Here is a 23768-nt window from a genome sequence, read left to right on the forward strand (position 1 = left end):
AAATTGTGAAAATGCCCTTAACAAGTTGGCTTGTTCTTCTCCAATCCTTTGTGCAATCTTTTTACTCTTTTGACATTGAGACAAAGTCCATAATAATCTAAAAATACTCGAGTTCACAAAAACTTAAAATTTTGACTCGAGATGAAAAATTACCATTTTACCCCTACCTTGGAAATCATCATTATTTCTATTTTCTTCGTTATTTTATCCTTATTTCATCATTAATTTATGCCTTAGGCCTACTTAGGCCTTATTATTGTTTGAAACCTACTTTTGGGAGCTCACTAAGGAAAATGATGAAATTACCCCTAGTCCGTTTTATGGCGTCACTTCTAATTACGTGTCTATAAAGGTCGAGGTCTCACAGTTAATTGGTTAAACAAGCAAAGAAGAAAGATGTCAAGCCCAGCTCTATAATATACTTGCCATGTCATTCATGTACTTGATAGCATGTCTGCATACTTGGATGCCTCGGAGAATCGTTAAATGTCGGTATTGTACCTAGTCGGTATTAAGTTGATTGAAACCTTGAACTAGGCCAAATAAAGATTTTACGATGTATTTGAGAGTTATTGAATCTTAGAATGTCTTAATATGATGATTTGGAATTCGATGATTGATTTGGAGTTAATTCAGAAATTTTCATAACGTAAGGGCAAAATGGTCATTTTACCACCCAATGGCAAAATTGGAATGTTGAATGATATTTTGACTAAATTTGATTAATTAGAGCATTATTTGAATTTGAGAAGTGAAAATTTTTAATTTCAACATTTTTTCAAACATAGGGGCAAAACAGTCCTTTTAAGTGTCCACAAGGACGAAATTGGAAATTTTGGAATTTTACACCACCATGACACTTGTCAAACCCATGAATTTCACCCATTATTTTTTTTAAGTGAGAGATTATATGTGGTGGGAATGAAATGCTTAATTATTAAGTTTTTAAACATGGACCAATTAAAAGGTGACAATTGTCAAGCTTTAATATTATTTTAATTGCCTATATAAACTCACTTAAAACCCTCACATTCACACTCTTATGGCTGGCCAAGCAAGGGAACAAAGAGAAAAAGAGAAGAACAAACCCTAGGAAGGAAAAATCCAAGAGAAATTGTTGGATTTCAAGGAATCAAGCAAGTAAAGGTAAGATTTTTTTTATTTTAGCTTGTGATCTACCTTTCCCATGCATTCTTTTTCATTCTCCATGGCTGAAATTCAAGTTTTCAAGAGGGAACCTTTGCTGGCCAAACCTAGAGAGAAAAGTTTTGGTGATGAATTTTACTAGATTTCATAATATCCTAGTGTTTTTAGTCATTTTGTGATGTTTGGAAGGAAAAACAAGCAAGAAAATCACATGTTCTTCAACCACCCTCATTTGGCTGAATTTTCTATAGGGCATGTTGATGATGGATTTGGTTGTAATTCATGTTATTTAGCTAGGAATTGATGAATTATGATGTTGGATATCGAAACCAATTATTGAAAAGTATAGTTCCTTTAGAAAATGGCTTGATGGAAACTGAGAAAATCATAATAAATGGACTTGGATTTGATTCCTAATGATATATATGGATTTACGAGACTGTGTTGACATTGATTAGTATGTTAGTTCAGAATCGGAATGAATTTCGAAAAATGGTGAAGTTAGTCAAAAATCAAGTTCATTGTAATGCTTTGGTGTATTAGATTATTGGAAGTGTAATGAATATATTTGGAGTTGAATCGGATGTTTTGGTTAAATCAATGGTGTATAGTTCAAATTAGGTCAAATACAAATTCCTTCCGATCACAATTGAACCTACGTAGAACACCGTCTTTAAATGACTATCTGAACATTTCTCATTCAACTCCATGCATTCATATAGAGTCTGAAATAGTTTTATAACAATTTGGCATCAATGTATTGAATTACGTATCGTGTATTATGGATAGGTGCTGAACCCCCCGATAAGGGCAAAGATATCGTACTAGAAGACTGAGAATAGGAGTACTCCTACCACTCCAAATTCCCATTATAGTGAGTAATCAGATGTTCATCTTAATTATCTAAAGTGGTTTATTCTTGTTTTAAGATTTTAAAAAATAAGGCACTTAATTTGCAAATTATTATGTTTTACATTTTAAATGTTGGTTAAATGAATGAGATTTATAAATTATTCTGAAACTAAATGTTGATTTTCGAAATAGAGTAAGTGGAGGCTATACATTCGTATTATCTATATATATGATTTTAATTGATGGCTTATGAAATTGTGGTAGCATGAATGGCTGAAATTGTGGTTTTGTGAATTATATAAATTGTTTTGTCTTACATTGACAAGTTGGATAGTACTATATTAACCATGTTATGCTGTCGAAATTTTATTGATTTGGTGGGTTATGTATTTAGCTTACTGTAGTGGGCGGGTTTCCATGGACCAGCCTATTCGAGGGGAACGGTAAACCCCATTAATTTACCTTAGTACGAAAGGTACGAAGGGTATCTACTAAGGTAAAGTTTAAAGTTCACTTCACGCTGAACCGCCTCGTGAAAGTGAAACTTAGCCAACGCCGAGGAACGGCTATGTTTTTAAACGTGAAAACATGTTTTATTTGTATATGTCTTTTTAACTACCTTGGTGGACTCGGTTGGATGCCCGGCGCAAGGCATCATTGAGTACTAATTTTTGGTACGAGCCAAGTTTTTAAGAAAGTCATAAGCCTTGTTGATTTTCTTGAAGAAATGTGATTGTTTTGACATGGATTGAAATGGGTTTTGATGGTATGAATTATATATATATTGATGGGATGATTTAACTATCTCCATTTACTCGACTTTAGATACTACAGACGAACTCTGCTAACTCACTGAGTTCATAAAAACTCACCTCTTCTTTTTTTTAACCATTTCAGGCTCAGTATAGTCTGTAGATAGCTGATTTCGTCGAGGATCTACATTTGGATTTACATCCTTAGAAATCGAAAGTCTACCTTCTTGTACATATTTGTTTATTTTGGGGGCGCACATGTCATTGTAGAATATTTTGTATACCTGGCTGCGTGTGCCATTGTATGTATGAATTTATTTTGCTTTTACGCTACAAAAATTATTTACGCAGAGTTCTATAAATATTATTTTATAATAAAATGAAATATTTTATTTAATTTGAATAGCTATAATTTCACTTTAAATTGATGAATTAGATAACGAAACTTATTTTTAGACATGAAATGGATGCTTATTACTCGTATATCAAATTTTTACCAAGGTTCAAAAATTTTTGGTAAAATGACCAAAATACCCGTATGTAGTAGAAATTACTTTTTGATTGTTTTTTAGTTGAAATTAGTCTACATTTCTTTAAAACATGGTATTTAATAACTGTTGCTCACAGAGAAGAAGTAAAACTGATGCGAAAGCTTTGTGAGGTTTCGATTGGCATTCCGGGTAATGAATGTCAATCGAGACATCGCGACTGTTGTCGTAGGCTCGATGGGAATTTCGGGTCATGACAAAAGAGCTTTAATGAAGACAGATTAGTCTTAATTGGTTAACACAAGATTTAATCAGTTAAACAGGTACTGGATACAAACAAAAGCCACCTTGTCAAATAATCAAGCGAGTTAGTCAACTAAAACTCAAAAATGAAGATCGCCGGTTCAGAAACAGAGAATATTGAGTCGACTAAGAAGTATCGTTAGTCAACTAAGAGCTTGCTACCAGAAATTTGGATTATGAGACAGAAAGTACATAATCGACTAAGAAGCATTGTTAGTCAACCAAGAGCTTGTTGCCAAAAACTGGGTTCAGAGACAGAGACGACTTAATCGACTAAAAGGTATTGTTAGTCGACTAAGAGCTTACTGCTAAAAATTTAAATTACGAGACAGAAAGAACTTAATTGACTAACAAGCATTGTTAGTCAACCAAGAGCTTACTGCCAAAAACTTGGTTCAGAGACAGAGACGACTTAATCAACTAAAAAGTATTGTTAGTCGACTAAAAGCTTATTGCTAGAAATTGGGTTCAGAGACAAAGACAACTTAATCAACTAAGAAGCATAGTTAGTCGACTAAGAGCATTCTATTTAAAGATTTGAATTTGAATACTAGAAGATAAAATAACTGTTAGAAACGGCTAGTTTCTTTCTACAACGGCCAGAATTGATTTTGTAAGTATTTAAAGCCTCTCCAATAGTCAAAAACAAGACAGAGAAGCCATCTATAGTGATTTTGAGTTTAGAAGACCAAAAACCTTCTCTTTACACTTGTATTTCACTCCCATCCTTTGGAAAAGTGTTTAAGCTTAACTTTGTACTACTAGGAATGGCATGATTAGAGCATCAATGCAGAGGAATAAAAAAATTGAAATAAAATAAAAACCATGCCTCCTACCATTGGAGCACCTTGGTTGTTTAATGCAAATTTAAGCACCACATAAAATAAAAAAAAAGTTTTACCTTTCCAAATGATATCGTAATCAAATGGATTCCTTTTGGTAACAACATGTGAACAACTTTTGTGTGAAAGAATCCTAGCCACTCAATCGCTTGGCCTCCAATGATGCACACACAATTGCAACGGATCCTTCTCAAGGAGAAAGCTTCATGCCATGGGCTTGTGCTAGCAAGTGTACAACAATTTGTCCTCTTTTCTTCTTTGATTACCAGCAAAGAATCAAAGGAGAAGTTTTCAAAAGAAAATAAACTTCTCAATAGTAGCAGCACTCAAGAGAAAATCTCCTTTTTTTCTCCTTAAAAATGAGTGGCTATAATGTGATATTTATATCTAGGTTTAACTTATTGAAATTTAGAAAATAAGTCCTTAATATTATAACAATTATAATATTTAACCAATACCTAATTAAACTCTTTTAATTAGGTCCTTAGTAGTTAAAACCTAGAATTTGATTTAAGTCTAACTTAAATCATCACACTCTCAATTTAATCCAAATTGCAACCTCTGTGTGTGACCCATTAAGTTCCTAACATGTTGGCAATGGAATTGAATTATAATATTATTAATTAATTAATTTAAATTAATCATATTCAATTTTAAATTAACTAATTCAATTCCATAGACCATGATTGGCATCTAACAATGCTTCATGGTCACCCAATTGTTAAGAGAGTCAAAGGATTCTTTGACAACCTTTTAGTGTATAGTTTTTCAGAGCAATTCATTCCCTCATCATATATCCCGAAGATGATAAGAGCTTGGTGCAGTGCCTACTCTTATTGATCTCCATATTTGTTCTTGCAGTTAGGTCATTAGCTTTTTGGAGACTTATAAAACTCATTTCATAATCTTCTAATCACCTTGGCCAAGGATTTGATTAAGCTAATATCAACCAAGAACTAATGAGATATTTCCCCTTGAATCACTTGGGGTGATGATTCCTATCTTGACCACTCATTTGCCTTCATATGTTTCATACTATACTAAAAAACATCATGTTTTTGGCATCCTTGATTAGGCACTCATAAGGATGAAATCAAAGCATAGTACTTCATATACAAAACGACCTAGTGTCTCAAGTCTAGGGAGTAGTTACACAACTAACACATGAGAAGTATTTTATAGACACTTGAGTGAAATACTAAACGCACTTCTCATGGCGGGTCATGTTCAGTGACCTCGCTATCCCATGGCAAGCACCCACATGCTAGTTCCAAGTATCTTCATACTTCAACCTATGAGAACGATTGCTTACTTCACAAGTAAGGAACATAACATGTACCAATCTTTGAGCATTATTGATGCCCTGTCTCAATAATACAATGATCAGGAACTTTTAAGAACAATGCTTTAATGCATAAAGATCTCATAATTGTATCCCAATACAATTCCTTTGCAAGGCATATATAGTTCCATGGGCTTTATCTACATAAGTACAAAAAGTAATTAAATTACAAACTAATGGATAAAGAACTACCTCAATGTTATTATGAATAACAAAATGTCATGCATGAATATCTCAAAATTGCAGTTCTCATACAACCACAAATTGGCTTGAAGGGCTTATACTAACAATCTCCCATTAGCACTAAAGCTAGTCGCCTATGTATCTAATACCAATGTTCTCAACATGATGATTATGCTTTTGCTGGGACAGTGCTTTAGTGAGAGGATCAGCAATATTATCCTCAGTGGGTATACACTCTATGCAAATGTCTCATATTCCAATGATCTCCCTGATCACATGGTAACGTCGTAATACATGTTTGGATTTTTTATGAGACCTTGGTTCCTTTGCTTGTGCAATGGCTCCATTGTTATCACAATATAAAGGTATTGGATCAATAATGCTAGGAACCACAGCTAGTTTAGTAATGAACTTCTTAATCCAAACTGCCTCTTTCGCTGCTTCAGACGCAGAGATCTATTTAGCCTTAGTTGTAGAATTTGTAATCGTATCTTGTTTGGAACTCTTCAAACTCACTGCACTTCCATTGAGTCTGAACACATATCCACTTTGAGACTTGCTATCATCATTGTCAGTTTGAAAGCTTGCATCGGTATAACCCCTAACTTGGAGTTCACCTCCTCCATAAACTAGAAATACATGTTTAGTTCTTTGTAAGTACTTCAGGATGTTTTTCACAGCTATCTAGTCACTTTCACCAAGATTAGCTTGGTATCTAATCGTGACACTTAGAGCATAAGATACATCTAGTCTAGTGCAAAGCATCGCATACACGATAGATCCTACTGTTGAAGCATATGGGATCTTATCCATGCGATCTCTCTCTTCTTGATTCTTTGGACACATGTCCTTGGAAAGATAGATGCCATGTGACATATGCAAGTGTCCCTACTTGGACTCCATCATGCTAAACCTCTTTAGCACCTTGTCTATGTATGTGGATTGGGAAAGACCTAGCAACCTTTTAGATATATCTCTATGGATCTTTATTCCTAGAATGTAAGTTACTTCTCCCAAATCCTTCATGGAGAATTGTTCGGACAGCCAAATCTTTGTAGATTGTAGCAATGGTATATCATTTCCTATGAGCAATATGTCATCAATATATAACACTAGGAAAATTATGGCACTCCCACTAACCTTGTTTTAGACACATGGTTCATCCTCATTTTTTATGAAGTCAATGTTGGTCCTAATAATATATGCTAGAGGAGGGGTGAATAGCACAATTTGGCTTTTTCAAATATTATCTCAAAGTCTAGATAAGGGCGAGACAAAGGAGGGAAAGGAAATGAAACAAAATAGAGTAAATAAGAGACAACAGAATTTAGAGTGGTTCGGTCCAAGACCTACAACCATTATCTTGATTATTCAACCAAGGATTTTCCTAACAAATCCACTAAGAATCGATGAAATTCACAAGCTTTCACCAAGCTTTACAATGGCTTTTACCAGGCTCAGCCAAAACCTTTTACAATAGTTTTTCACGGGCTAAACTAAAACCCAACACCTAACTTTTCAAGGCTAACTAGTTTCAACACTTTCAAGCAAACCTTGCTTGAAACAACCACTTAGAGTGACTCTCTCACTCTAAGAATTCAAGAAGAGAAGTAAAAGAAAGTACCTATGATCACAAGTTGATCTAAATGGTACATGGTTGAGAGCAGAATATAAGTACAAAGAATGGACGTTAAGGTGCAGTAGGGTACAAGAGAGATTTTCTAGTTTTTCAGCTTTTATGTGGCTCAAATCTCTCTAATGGTTCTAAAAAACTAGTTTGTAATTGTTGAAAGACCCTTTTATACTTAGAGAAACATATTTTATGGCAATTTGACAGTTTTCTAGCTGTTGCAGGTAGTTGGGAGTTGGTTCTAGCCTTTACTCTGTCTTTTAGTGCAGTTTTCAAACTTGCAGACATAATGCTTTTAGTCGACTACCTGATATCTTAGTTGACTAAGTCATCTCTGTTTTCTGCTCCTTGTCTCTGGCAGTTCGGCAGTAAGCACTTAGTCGACTAGCCCATTTCTTGGTCAACTAAGTTGGTTCTGTTTCTCAATATCCTTCAGCCCGCCATTTCTCCAATTTGAATCTTTACCAATTGTATCTCTATAGAACTCCTAGATTAGCTAGGTGACAACACATTGCCTAAACATATCATATATGTTTCGCCCAGCTATTGCATCTAGTTTCCATAATAATCAAGTTTCCAAGCATCCAAATTTTATAAAACTAGTTGAGTAAGACCCATCAATAGCTCAAACATACTCGTGTAAAAGTGTGACCTTGAGTGTGCTCAACAAGTCTCTGATTAAAAGAGTAACCAGGTTATCTTGTTATATGGTGGAAGGCAACTTAATCATGCGTGGCATGTGACTCAATATTTACCGAGGGATTTTCTTATTTTTAACTTAGTTAAAGTCTCATCTTTGCATGCATAGCATTTATTAATTGCATAAATAAATCTATCTCATGCATACTACTTTGGATGATTATGGACTTTATCTATACTAATTTCCTTGAACCATCGAAGGAAATTAGCTTGGTCAAACCTAAGGGATAACGTACAACATATTGTAATCTTCCTCCTCGTATCTTCATGGCGCCTTTAAGTCTTCATCTTTGAATTGTAAAATAACTCCTAAGCTAATCCTAATTCTACACTTATATGTAACTAATTACATTTTAGTAAGAAACCTCGTGGTACATCTGAGGGGAGTTAGGTGAGGAAAGAATTTTACAATCCCTGAAAATCAAGAGATAAGCAAGGTGCGTAGACCCTATTTAATAAATAAATACCATGATACAATTTAACCATACATCCACAATCATATTGGGCCTAGTCCATAATCATCCACATTCATCCATCCACATGAACATAAAATTAAAACAATATCTTATTCTAATTGTTAATCATATGAGGCATCCATAATTAGTGTACAACTAATTTCGAGTTCATTTTTTAATTCCATGTATGGAAACAGTTTTCCATATATGGAAAGTCTTTACTAATCAGTATTAGTAATATTATCCATTCCTAATCTCATTAGGATTAGAATTAAAATATTATTACAAATTAAAACATTTTTAATTTGTAATCTTTAAATGTTTTAAGTAACTTTTACTAATCCTTTTAAATTAAAGATTATGTGTCTTCAATTATCTAATCTCATTAGATAATTTAACTATAATATTTAAGACAACATTATCTTTAATTATATTTAAGTTCCTATTCGAATTTCACTTCTTAAAAGAAGGAAATTAATTCATGATATTTATCATGTCCATATTTATCACACTCCCATAATTGTAGGAATCAAATTCCTAAATTTATGGATGTGATTAATTAAATCTTGATATCCTTATTTTAAGGAATCAAATTCCCTAATTTAAATATATCAAAATTTATCTTTTTGGAACTTTTCCATAGGATATTGTTTAGTAAATTAGAGTTTTTAATTGCACCATTTTAGGCTGCAAATATGGACACTAAAATCTCAAAAACCATGACTTTACAAAATTATGGCAGTAGTGTACCAGTCAATTTTGTGGCTTGATGCAGCATCAAATCAAGGAATTTAATTCCCAAATTTTAAAATTTGGAACCTTTCCATATTAAAATTTCATAATTTTTAAACTTGATATAGCTGATCAAAACCCCAAAAAAACGCAGCCTATGTATCTTGTTCATAGCTGCAGTTTTTGGGTTGCATATGTGGCATTATGATGGCATAAATCAAGGGATTAAATCCCTTAATTTTAGTGATCTTTCCAAGCATCTTTTGAACATATTCAAACTTCATAATTTATCCAAAAAGGTACAACAATTGCACAATTTTAGGACTCTTTGAAGATGACTTTCTCAGCAAAATCGTGACCTAAAACTACTGTTGGCAGCAATGGTTTCAGTCATGATTTCACAAGCTTTCCTTCACCATTTTCAACTGGTAATTAGTCATACTGAAACAATTTCAATGTAGATTACTTCCAAATTTTTTCAGAATTTTTGGAGGCTTTTAGACTTCTGTTAAAAATCGAAAATCAAACCATATGCAAATCTGAAAAGAATCAAATTCTATCACCAAACCGCATCTTGTTTCTCATGAATTCGAATCCTTTTCTTGTCAAACTCCTTTGTGCATCTCATGCACATATTGTTATGCAAAATTGAGACACTTAAACAAGATTAATTGCTGAAACAAATAAGTATTAAAAATCAAAACTTGAATATGTGATAAACTACTTTAAAACATAATCGAAATTTAATACTTACTTGCTCTCTTCCAAATACCTCACATCCAATCAGAATTGAAATTAAAAAATAACAAGACATACCTTTGCATTAAAATGAGCCAAGGGTGGATTTGATACCACTGCTAGGAACGGCATATTAGAGCATCAATGCAGCGGAATTAAAAAAATTTAAATAAAATAAAAACCACACTTTCTATCTTTTGATCACCTTGGTTGTTTAATGCAAAGTTAAGCACCACATAAAATCAATAAAAAGTTTTACCTTTCCAAATGATATCGTAATCATCATTGGATAAAAAAAATCATTGAAAAAAATTTAGCATAACTTTACTCTAGATTCTTAAAATTCAACAAAAATTAAATTCTTTTACCAACTAATCCTAAATTATTTATAAATCTAGATAAACATGCACATTAAATTAAATTTAAAACTTCACAAAATATTCACCATCAAAAACATAAATTCACCCCCCCAAACTTAAACTAAACATTGTCCTCAATGTTAGAAAAAATAAAGGAAAGGAAAAAAATATTCCCCTTATGATTGGATGAATTTTTTAGAAGCTCTAATCCTCCTCTTTATTGTTATCAATTATCACCTTCATTGCCACTTGGAGGAAATTTTTTTTAACTACAAAAAAAATAAATAATTAATTAATTAATGTAGAGAAATAAAATAAATAATAAAAAAACTAAAAGAAAATAAATAAAGGAAAAGTTTTTGTTGGGTAATGGGTAAAAAGGTTAGTGGGTAAGTAGGAAAATGGGTAATGGATAGTCCAAATGAATAAAAAAATTAGGTTGGGTTAGTGGGCTGCCCAATGTTTGGCAACCCATGAAAAAGGAAAAAAAAAAAGGTTATGGGGAGTGGGTAGCAATTGGCAAACCACTTAAAGGGAAGGAAGGCCCGCTTACGGGTTTTGTCTTTTTTTTTTAAGAGCGAGCCGCAGCTACTAGCTTAGTGAGTCGCAGCTCACGTCCTTTTGTGTCTGGGAAGTTGTGGCTTACCACCTTTTTTTTTTAATTTTTTTGAATTTTTTTTTGCTGAGCCACGGCTTTGAGCCTGGTGAGCCACAGCTCACGTTCTTCACACTTTGTGAAGCCGCAACTTACCACTTTTTTTTTTTTGAAATTTAAAAATTTTAAAAAAAAATTTATGAACTTGCACAAAATAAAAAAAAAAGTGTTAATAATTTAATAATTAAATAAAAAATAAAAAAAGTAAGTTAGAGTGCTTGGGTTGTCTCCCAAGAAGCACTTCTTTATAGTCACTAGCTTGACTATGGTACCCCATTTTGCATTACTTTATACGGCTCGAGATTTTCTTTATTGACCTTGACTGCTCCGGTAAGTCCACTATAAATTTGATAACATCATAAGGATGAATTTTTTTTACCTTAAACTTGTTCCCCTAATATGGTGTAAGATTCCATGGCAAAAGATGGAGTTGTGAATCAGAGTGTACTACTCGCTGTCCAACCATAAAATCAAGACAGTTGGAAAGTGGTGGTGGTTTTATCTCAAGAATTGGCGCCTGCTCCGTTGAAGGTGGTGGAATAAGCTTACCTTTACCCTCATTGACTAAATCCACTTTATAGCAACTATCTGTATAGGGATACTGAGTTGCATTGAACAAATTAAATACCATTTCCTTCTCTCCAACTCTAAAAGTGATTTTGCCATTCTTCACATCAATAAGTGCTCCAATTGTAGTTAAGAATGGTCTTCCCAAAATAAGAGGAATTTCAACATTATCTTCAATTTCGAGCACAATGAAGTCTACCGAAATGCATAAATGCCCAACTTTAAGCAAAACATCCTCTATAATCCCAACTGGGTGTTGATTGTTCTGTCAGCTAATTGCAAGGTAACTGTAGTAGGTTGTATCTCTTGAAATCCAAGTTTCCTGGCAATAGATAAAGGCATTATTGAAACACTAGCACCTAAATCACATCAAGCTTTAGAAATTTTAAAGCTACTAATAGTGCATGGAATAGAAAAACTCCCTGGATCTTTAAGCTTTGGTGGAAGTTTTTTCTGGATTATAGCACTGCACTCTTCAATAAGTGCAACTGTCTCAAACTCTTCCAATTTCCTCTTTTTGCTCAGGATGTCTTTCAAGAATTTAAGATAACTTGGCATTTGTTCTAAAGCTTTAGCAAAAGGAATATTAATGTGCAGTTTTTTAAATACCTCATAAAATCTTTAGAATTGTTTGTCAAGTTTTTGCTTTTGAAAACTTTGAGGAAAAGGTGGTGGAGGTGTGGGGGCAGATTATGATTTTTCATTTGTATTTTTAGCAAATTTTTCAACCATAATTTCTTTTTCAACATCTTTTTCAATTTCTTTCCCATCAGATTGAATTGAAATCTCAGGATTTAATGCTTGATTACTTACCTCTTTACATACCTCTTTTCCATTACGGAGAGTGATTGCCATGCAATGTTCCTTACCTTCTCTTCTTGGGTTGGGTTAGTATCACTTAGTAAGGTACCTTGAGGTCTAGTGTTTAAAGCACTGGCAAGTTGGCCTACTTGTATCTCAAGATTTCTAATTAAAGTTGTTTGATTTTGAATGGAGGCATCAGTCCTTATCATAAATGCATCAGTCTTTGTTATGAATGCATCAGTCTTTGTCATGAATTGCATGAACATATCCTCCATTGAAGGCTTTTTCTCTAGCATAAGGGCTCTAGATGGAAATCTAGGGGGAAAGTTTGACTTAGTCGTTGATTAGGACTCTTGGTTGTTATTCCATGAAAAATTAGGATGATTCCTCCAACCAGAATTATAAGTCTTGGAATAGAGATTGTTCTGTTGCGTATTTCCAACAAATTGACAAGACTCAGTATAGATGGAACAATTGTCATTGGAATGTCCTTCCCCACAAAATGCACATGTCATAAAGGAGTTCTGAACAACATTAACACTCAGCTTATCTATTTTCTTTATGAGAGAGGCCAATTGTGTAGAGATAGTGTTTATCACATCTAATTCATGAATTCCAGCAATTTTTCTTGTACCCAATCTTTCAGATGGCCATTGATAATTATTAGAAGCTATCTCTTCGATCAAATCATAAGCCTCATCAATGGATTTACTCATAAGTGCACCCCTAGTGGCAGCATCAATGGTAGTTCTAAAAGGTCCCAGTAAACCATTATAAAAAGTCTGAACTTGCAGCCACTTAGGTAATCCATGGTGAGGACATCTTCTCATCAAATCCTTATACCTTTCCCAAGCCTCATATAGTGATTTAGAATCAAATTGCATGAAAGAAGTAATATCATTCCGCATTTTTGCTTACTTTGCAAGTGGAAAGAATTTTGCTAAGAATTTTTAAGCCAAATGATCCCAAGTATTAATGGAACCAGCAAGAAGCGAATTTAACCAACTCTTTACTTTATCTCTCAATGAAAAAGGGAAAAGCCTCAATCTTATGGCATCATCAATAACACCATTAGCCTTGAATGTATCGCAGATTTCCAGAAAGTTTATTATATGAGCATTCGGATCATCATTAGGCAAACCCCTAAACTGAACAGTAGTCTGAATCATCTGAATAATTGATGGCTTAATTTCAAAATTGTTGGCTTGAATAGGAGGCCTTCAGATACTAGAGTGGATATTTTGTACTTGTGGGACTGCATAATCCCTCAAAGGCTTGGTCTCTTCCTCTTGTTGATCAGCCATTGTTTTACTTGGAGTAGAAACTTTTTTATTTTTCTTCCAAAGTCTTCAAAAGTCTTTTTGATTTCTAGATCAAAAGGAACAATTTCCAAATTTCGGGCTCTTCGCATAAAATGATCAAAAGCACCCAAAAAAAGAAAATAAAATTAAAGAAAAGAAAAGTCTAGATTAAAATTAAGAATGCTTGGTATTAATATTAACAAAAAAGAATTAAAAGTCAATTCCCCAGCAATGGTGCCAAAAACTTGTTGTTGAATTTTCTACTCATGCAAGTGTACGTATCGCAAAGATCATATAAAGATGAGTAGAGTGTCAATCCCACAGAGAATTGAATTAATCCTTATAGTTAACTACTGAAATTAACACACCTTAATTTTATCAAAACAAATAAAATTAAAAGAAAATTTTAAATTAATAAACTAATAACTAAAACTAATATATCAGCGAATTTTACTTTTCTAAATGTAAATGACTACCAAACCTAAGATTATGATTTTCCTCAATACTTTATTGGATTATTGTCTCTTTCTCTTAACTCGGTTTAATGGATTAAATTGCTAACCTAGAGTCCTAAATTATTTATAAGTCTTTGTTGAGTTTCTTATAAAAATATCTCTCCCAATTAATTTACTATATGTCTATGCAAATTAAATTGAAGAAAGATTCATTGAGTTTGTGCTCTAATTCTGGCTATGTATGGCTTATAAGTGTATGTCTACCCTATATGGAAATCAAACTACCTAATCAACTAAGTGCATTCAATCATATGCTATTTTATTCAAGGTCTACCTAAATCTCCTTGATCAAGGTTTAACCTAGGTTTCCAATTCAATCTAATTGGTGATCAGGCAATTAGAAGCATTAAGAATAGAATAAAATAAACAACTTAAATCTATCAAACATAAGTAAAAGAGAGATAAATAATTTATACTATATATTGAGTTCAATCATAATCTTAGATTAAAAATTTAGTTCCCCATCAAGTCACACATTATCATCGAATAAAGTATAAACATTAAAACAAAACCAAGAAAATAAGAGAATAAAAGAAAAAATAAAAAAACTTAAGAATTGTATTCTTGATCTTAAAATCTCCTTGAATTCTACAAATTCTTCTTAGCTTCAATGATTTTGTGGCTTAACTCTCAAATATCAATCTGGTGTTTCTTCTTTTCCCTGTTAAGTTCTCCGACAGGTTGTTTTTATAGGCTTTGAAGTTAGACCAAGTTGGGTGAAGAAAAAAGTCAATTTCAGCTGGGATTTTCTCTTCAAACTATGTAAGTCGCAGCTTTGCCAAATTAATTAACAGAAATCACAATTGCTCTAGGACTACTGCAGTATGTCAAATTTGACAAGATTTTTGACCGTATTTTAGGCCGAACTGGGTAAAGTGATAAACATAAAAGTTGTATATTGTTTTCTTATCTTTGTAATGGTCTAATAAATTTTTCATTTGGAGCTCTTTAGAGAAACTTATGGTAAAAATACAGAAACATATGTATTAGAAGCCTGCACCTCAAAATTGCTCTCCTTCTTCCATTAAAATTCTTCTTTCGAACACCTACAAAAGCACAAATAAATCTTATTTGAACTACATTAACACCAAATTAAAAATAAAATTAACCAAGATTAAATTGACTCACCTAAAATAAATAATTTAAAATAATTAAATAAAACCTACTAATTTCTATGCATTACTACAAAAACCTAGCCAAATTATTACCAAAATTAATTCCAAATAGCTCTATATCATAGAGTTATCAGTGACAAAACTTGAACACCTTTTGTGTGAAAGAATCTTAGCCACTCAATCGCTTGGCCTCCAATGATGCACATACGATTGCAATAGATCCTTCTCAAGGAGAGAGCTTTATTCCACGAGCTTGTGCTAGCAAGTGGACAATGATTTGTTTGCTTTTCCTTTTTGATTTCCAGCAAAGAATCAAAGGAGAAGTTTTCAAAAGAAAATAAACTTCTAAAGAGTGGCAACACTCAAGAGAAAATCCCCTTTCTTTTCTCCTTAAAAAAGAGTGACTATAATGTGATGTTTATATCTAGGCTTAACATATTGAAATTTGCAAAATAAGTCCTTAATATTATAACAATTATAAAATTTAACCAAAACCTAATTAAACTCTTTTAATTAGGTCCTTAGTAGTTAAAACCGAGAATTTGATTTAAGTCTAACTTAAATCATCGCACTCTCAGTTTAATCCAAATTGCAACCTTTGTGTGTGACCTATTAGGTTCCTAACATGTTGGTAATGGAATTGAATTATAATATTATCAATTAATTAATTTAAATGAATCATATTCAATTTTAAATTAACTAATTCAATTCCATTAACCATGATTGGCATCTAGCAATGCATCATGGCCACCCAATTGTTAGGAGAATCAAAGGATTCTTTGACAACCTTTCAGTGTACAGTTTTCAGTCAGATTTATTCCCTCCCCATATATCCCCGAAGATGATAAAATCTTGGTGTAGTGCCTACTCTTATTGATCTCCATATCTGTTCTTGCAGTTAGATCATTATCTTTTTGGAGACTTATAAAACTCATTTCATAATCTCCTAATCACCTTAAGCAAGGATTTGATTAAGCTAATATCAACCAAGAACTAATGAGATATTTCCCCTTGAATTACTTGGGGTGATGATTCCTATCTTGACCGTTAATTTGCCTTCATATGTTTCATACTATACTAAAAAACATCCTGTTTTGGCATCCTTGATTAGGCACTCATAAGGATGAAATCAAAGCATAGTACTCCACATACAAAATGACCTGGTGTCTCAAGTCTAGGGAGTAGTTACACAACTAACACATGAGAAGTATTTCATAGACACTTGAGTGAAATACTAAATGCACTTCTCATGACGGGTCATGTTCAGTGAACTCGCTATCCCATGGCAAGCACCCACATGCTAGTTCCAAGTATCTCTATACTTCAACCTATGAAAACGATTACTTACTTCACAAGTAAAGAACATAACATGTGCCAACTTTGAGCATTATTGATGCCCTGTCTCAATAATACAATGATTAGGAACTTTTAGGAACAATGCTTTAATGCATAAGGATCTCATAATTGTATCCCAATACAATTCCTTTGCAAGGCATATATAGTTCCATAGGCTTTATCTACTTAAGTGCAAAAAGTAATTAAATTACAAACTTATGGATAAAGATCTACCTTAATGTTATTATGAATAACAAAATCTCATACATGAATATCTCAAAATTGCAGTTCCTATACAACCACAAATTGGCTTGAAGGGCTTATACTAACATGTACATCTTATATCAGCTAGGTGATCAATTGTACTTCATCTTTTCTTCATTTCTTGATTACTTAGAGTGTGCAAGGCACTCTAAGGGGTTGATCAAGCTTGGTTTAGCTTGGTTGTTGTGGTAGGTTCTAACTTAGCATTAGAAAAGTTAGTTTTGGGTTTTGGTTGATCCGATGAAAAACCATTGTTAAAGGTTGTGGTTGAGCCCTTGAAAAGCCATTTTGGGTTTTGGTTGATCCTGTGAAAAACCATTGTTAAAGGTTGTGGCTGAGCCTATGAAAAGCCATTTTAAAAGCTTGGTGGAAGCTTGGGAATTCCACTGGTTTTAGTGATTTGGTTTAGAAAATCCTTGGTTGAACAATCAAGGTAGTGGATGTAGGTCTTTGATCGAACCACTATAAATCATTGTTTTTTGTCTACTTTCTTTTATTTTCTTCTTATTCTTAGCACTTAAATCATTCCTCCAGGAAGCTTTAAACTTCCATTTTAAAGTTCATTTCATCAACTCTTTACTTGGAAAGAATTTTTGTGCCATTCCAAAAAGTGCTATTCACCCCTTTCTAGCACATTTATTTGGGACCAACATTAAAGAGTACAAAGAATTATGGCATTTGTTATTCAGGGTTTCCTTCAGTTTTAGAAGGGTACACAAATGCTAGATGGAACTCAAATAGAACGGATCATACTTCTACAACTAGTTGGATTTTTACAATTGGTGAGGGTGTTGTTTCTTGGGGTTCTAAGAAATTGTCTTGTTAAGCGAACTCTACTATGGCGGCTGAATTTATAGCTTTAGCATCTGCCACCCAAGAAGTGGATTGGTTGAGAGATTTACTCTACGAAATTTTGTTGTGGCCTAAACTAGTGGCACCAATCTTGATACATTGTGATAATGAAGAACTGCATCAAAGGCGTGAAAATTTATGTGATAATGGAAAGAATTAGTGATGGTATAGTCACTACAAGTTATGTGAGGTCTTGTGAAAATTTAGCGAATCCGTTGACTAAAGGTCTTAAAAAGGACTTGGTAATAAAGACCTTAAGAGGGATGGGTCTCAAGCCTATCAATTAAATCTCCAATGGTAGGAGCTCACCTCAATGCTTGTGTCCAACCTGCAAGTCTTGGGTATTGACCATTCTACCACATGGATGATTGCAAGCACTAATTTATATTTTCCATACCAAGGTGTATAGTGCTTGGTTCTCGTAATGTGAAAAGTAAGGTTGAACAAAAATTCTTAATAGACCCATAACATGTATATGTTGAAGTACTATAATTACGGAGTACTTCCAATGGGAGCTACCTATGTGAGTGAAAGTGTGGCCACTTCTAGGAGCTAAAGACTTGACTCTAGCAGCACTCATGAATGGATGCAAAAACACAAGGCCATAAAACGTGTTGGCAAAACTAGATACAAATTGAGCAAGGAAGCTTGTGTGTGTTTAGTGGCCCAACTAGTCAAATGAAGAATCGATGGTCCAATGCTTGGTCAACCACTTAATTCAGACTAGAACCAACCACACTCACTAACTGAAGGTTTAAATCTATGGGATACCTTTATTTATGCACAAGGTTCCCAAAGTTGTTGGTATCTGGAAATTTTGAAAATGGTGGGAAATTGTTGGTGTATTTTCAAAATCAAAGATTACGTCACATAATGAAAAGCTATCTTAGCTTAAAGGTTAGGTCACATAAAATGACATAGTGTGACTATTGGATTGTAGGCAGGTTTTCATGTGAATGGTTATGTCTCTTGGTAAAATGACATCCAAAGGTCATAAGACAAATTGAAAAAACACCATAGCCCAAAAGTTTAAATCTGAAAAGTTATTGTTTCCAATTATAACTTAAAGATTATGTTTTACGAAATGAATAGTTGTCCTTTCATAAGATGATTATTGAAACAATACCTTTATCCAAAAGTTGCGTCTGGCAAAATGTAAAGATGCCTTTTAGACAAAATGGTGCCTTAATAAAAGGGTTGTGTCCTTGAAGAAGATACACTTGCAAGCCTATATAAAAGGCTTGTTACCAACCATTTTGACACATCAAATCAAAAACAAAACAAGAGCAGAAACATTATGAGCAAGAAAAGTGTTGTGTTATATTAACATAAACACTTAAGTTATCATCAAGTACAAAAAGCATCAAAATTCCTTATAATCTACTTGCTACAGAAAGTACGCTCTAGGGCCAAACAACTTTGCAAACCCTTGGGTGTATTTAGCAGTCTAGTCTAGTAAAATGCAAGATGAAGTTAGACATTGGTTTCATTATATCTGTCACAGCCCATATTCTGGGCCATGACCGGCGCATGGGCCCAATGGGCTCAGCCCACTAAGCCCAAGCAAGCCTTTTTGTATAATCTTATACAGTAATTCATATCCCTTTAAAATCCAAGATTCATAATGTTCAAATATAGTCCCTTTGAAAACAATTCATAAAACCCAATTATGTATTCATAATGGCATCATCTACCATAATATACATATATAGCTTGACAAATGAATCTTAGTATTTCACCTCAAGTATTCATATACACATAATTAGGCCTTGACTGTCAGCGAAGTGACTCTGGTCATGATTGCGAACATTTAATGTTATCGTAAACCTACCGAGCAATGGATAGGGAGGAGCACCTTATCTTAGGATCCAATCACCTTTAACTCGAGAAACCTAAAACATGAATTTTAAAAACACGAGTACAAACTCAGTGAGTGAACATAGAAAGGGAACATGCAGTGACAAGGAATGGTTTAGAAAACATGATGCACTTATTTAAAAACAATGCCATTTACTTTAGTTCTTATTAAATCCCTCCATTAAACCCTTGGTTGTAAAATCATTTAATGATGAAGGAACCGTATTCAGCAAGAAATTGGAAAGAAGGGAAATTTCCAGCAATTATCCAATAAGGCAGTATAAACAGAATGTTTCTCGTTGCAATAAAATCAATTTGCAAATAACAGTAAATTTTCAAGATTCATCATGTGCATCCCACCACATTGTGCACATAGCCAGACATCCCATCTCACCGAGCTCATGAGCATCTCACCACATCGTGCACGTAACCGGACATCCCATCTTGCCAGCTCATGTGCATCCAACCACATCGTGCACATAGCCAGACATTCCATCTCACCTAGTTCATGTGCATCCCACCACATTGTGCACATAGCCGGACATCCCATCTCACCCAACTCATGTGCATCCCACCACATCGTGCACATAGCCAGACAGTATCACCATCCATCTGCCTCACCACCGTCATTGCCAGCAAGTGCACACTCACCCCATACATGCACGATTGCATTTGTCATACAATGGTACTGTGAGACCTTGACCTTTATAGACTTGTAGCTAGAAGTATACGTGATATCTCTAGTCAAGGGTAATTTCGTCATTTCCTTAGTAAGCTCCTAAAAGTAAGTTTTAAACAATATTAAGGCCTAAGTAGACCTAAGGCATAAATGAATAATGAAAATATGGGTAAAATAACGAAGAAAATTAAAATGATGATGATTTCCATGGTAGGGGCAAAATGGTCATTTTTCACCTCAAGTCAAAATTTTTAAGTTTTCATGAACTCGAGTATTTCTAGACCACTATGGACCTTGTCCCAGCGTCAAAGGAGTAAAAAGATTGCATAAAGGATTAGAGGAGAACAAGCTAATTTATGGAAGGGCATTTTTGTAATTTAAGTGAAGTGGATAAGCATGGGCTATAAATATCATCTTCCAAATAACTTCTTCTCCCAGTTTCCAGCAACTTCTTCTTCTTCTTCCTTCTTCTCTTTCACATTGCTTCCAACCTCCATGGAAGCTTGATACGAACCTCCATAAGCTCCCTCAAAATAGCTCCACTTTTCATGCTTTTGGTGCACCCTTTCATAAACCCTTGTGCTCTTCCACTCTCTCTATTTAAAACCATTGAAAAATCTTATTTCCATACTCTCTCACTAGTTAGGTGTTTTAGAGAGAGAAAGAGAAAGCTTCAATAATAGCTTGAAAGTTTTTGGAAAGAATTTCAAATACAAGCTACCAAGGTGAGTAGTGAACTAGAATTGATTTTTTTGTGTTGAAAATGATTAGTGTTTAGACTTGTGGGTGTTTTAGTAGTTGAGGTTGTTCATTCACTTTAGAGTGATTAGGGTAGTGAACATAGATAGCCACTTAAATGGCAATTAGAAGCTAGCTAAGAGAAAGCTTTTAGAATTTATAAGTATGTGAATTGACTTAATGGTGATGCTAATGTGATAATAGGTTCCAACGACACCCCATTGCCCCATTTGGACCATTAGAGAAGTAGAGTCAACTAAAGGTTGAACAAAATACCAGTGAGTGGACTTGCATTTCAAACTTGTTTTGGGAATGTGAATGTATTTGCACAAGATATTTGAATGATTTTATCCAACTTTTCTTTGAAAATGTGTGCCAGGGAACAAGCCTTGATTAAATGTTTTTGATATTGTAAAATGTTAGATGTGTATAAGGATGAATCCATATGCTTTATATTATGTTGGAATGTATGTATATATCTTATGAATATGTGCTGTGTATTGATGAATGATGTTAGGTGGTGATGTTGAAGTGTGCGAGTAGGGAGTGCACACATGATGATTTTGAGTGTGCGAATAGGGAGTGCACACATGATGATGACAGAGTGTGCAAGTAGGGAGTGCACACATGATGACGATGTATGCATATGTAAATGTGTGTGTTATAGAAAGCTCATGAATATGGTTTATGGATGTAATGCATGTGGAATCTTGCATGTTGAACTTTGGAAATTTCTAAGCATGTTTAAGTTGAGCTTGTCTTTGCAGCTAAATGGCCTATACTTGAGAGAATCAAAAGTTGTTGTTGGTATCCTGTTCTCGCTGAGGCAAGATTCATTCTCGTTGTAGCGAGAAACTCTCGAGTTTGATAGGTTTGTCTGACCTGGTTCTCGTTGCAGCAAAAAAGTTGCTGGAGCTTCTCTCTTCAGCGAGAATCATTCCCGCTGCAGCGAGAAACATTCTGTTTTGATTACTTGAATTTCGCTGCAGCAAGATTATTTCTCGTTGCAGTGAGAAAGTTTCTGTCCGTTATACTATCTTGCTGATTTTTGCCATATTTTTCCATTTCATTTACACCATAGTTGATCATGGACTCCCCACGTTTAGGGGTTTATATAATTAAGTTTGAAATGAGGAATTTCAGAGAGAAACCTTCAGCTAGTTGAGAAACCCTCGTCTAGCTAATAATTTGAGCCAAACTTCGCTGCAGCAAAAATTCATTCTTGCTGTAGCTACGCTACAGTGAAAATGCCTTTTCACTGTAGTGAGGACTGGCCGTTTCATTTGATTACTTGTATATCATTGAAGCTTTCATTCTTCAAATTCTTGTTTATGTATGAATTCATTGTTATCAAGTGATTAACCATTTAAGGGTGTAAAGAGGGGTTTAATAAGAATGAAACTAAATTGCATTGTTTTGAAAATAAATGCATCATGATATTTTTTTAAACATTCCTTCTTGTTTGCTTGTTCCCATTTTATGTTCACTCACTGAGTTTGTACTCACCATTTTCAACTTCATGTTTTCAGATCAGGAGGCAGTCGATAACTAGGTCGAGGTGCCCTTGTAGATTCGACTCTTGGTAGGTGTCTCGGCATTCAGTAGCTGTACTTTTGTCCGAGTCTTTTCCCTGGAAATCGAGTCTCCTTTTTGAGATGTATAGACAAACCTGATGTAAATTATTAAGATACATGTTATAGACAATATATGTATATTTTGATGGGTAATGCCATTACGAGTTGGCAATGATTAGCATTATTTTGATTTGAAATTATGAAATGTGACTTAGCAACTTTTGATGGAATAATGAACAGGTCGCATAGATAGGCTTGCTTGGGCTTAGTGGGTTATGTCCGTTAAGTCCATGCACCAATCATGGCCCTGGATTTGGGTCATGACAGGTACCATTTATGACATAGTATATATATATATCAACATTATACAAAAACATATGGATTCATCCTTTTACACATTTCACATTTCACAACATCAAACATTTTATCAAGGGCTTGTTCCCAGGAAATTTTAAAGCAAAAACCGATAAAATTCTCAAATGATTCATTGAAACACGTAAACATTTCCCCAAAACATTTTGAAATGCAAGTTCACTCACCTGACAAAACTAGCACCAACAAGGTCCTAATCCAAGTAGTCCCGAAATACCATTAAAACCTATATTTATCAATAAACCATAACAACCTCAATTAAGTCATAAATTAAATCTAATAATTCTAATGAATTTACATTAGGCAATATACCATTTAACCTAACATTTAACCTAAGTTTCTAGTCTAATTCACAAACCCATTTGGCCAACTACTCCAATTTAAAATTTCGTTACCTAGATGAGCTTGGAGACATGAAGATCAACAAAAAATCTAATTTTTCCAAGAAAAATAATTTGAAGAAATTAGGGAATAAATCTGAAAATATAACCATAAATTCCAAAATTCCAAAAGTTGGAAACATATATACCTTTCAACCTTGAAAATGAAGATCTGAAGCAAAAAATCCAAGTGTTGTTGAAAGTGAAGTAGAAATAGAAAGTATAAGAAACAAGGAGAG

General features: G+C 33.8%; 1 non-coding gene across 1 annotated transcript; it reads left to right on the forward strand.

Annotated features, from left to right (window-relative positions):
• Positions 1-13351: 13351 nt before the first annotated feature.
• On the forward strand, positions 13352-13458 carry LOC148760394 (small nucleolar RNA R71). The gene has a single exon (XR_016023308.1). It is a non-coding gene; the product is annotated as a small nucleolar RNA R71 (small nucleolar RNA).
• The last annotated feature ends 10310 nt before the right edge of the window (positions 13459-23768 follow it).

Source organism: Theobroma cacao, chromosome 10 (assembly GCF_053813885.1).
Source record: "Theobroma cacao isolate CCN51 chromosome 10, ASM5381388v1, whole genome shotgun sequence".
In the NCBI taxonomy this organism is placed as follows: domain Eukaryota; kingdom Viridiplantae; phylum Streptophyta; class Magnoliopsida; order Malvales; family Malvaceae; genus Theobroma; species Theobroma cacao.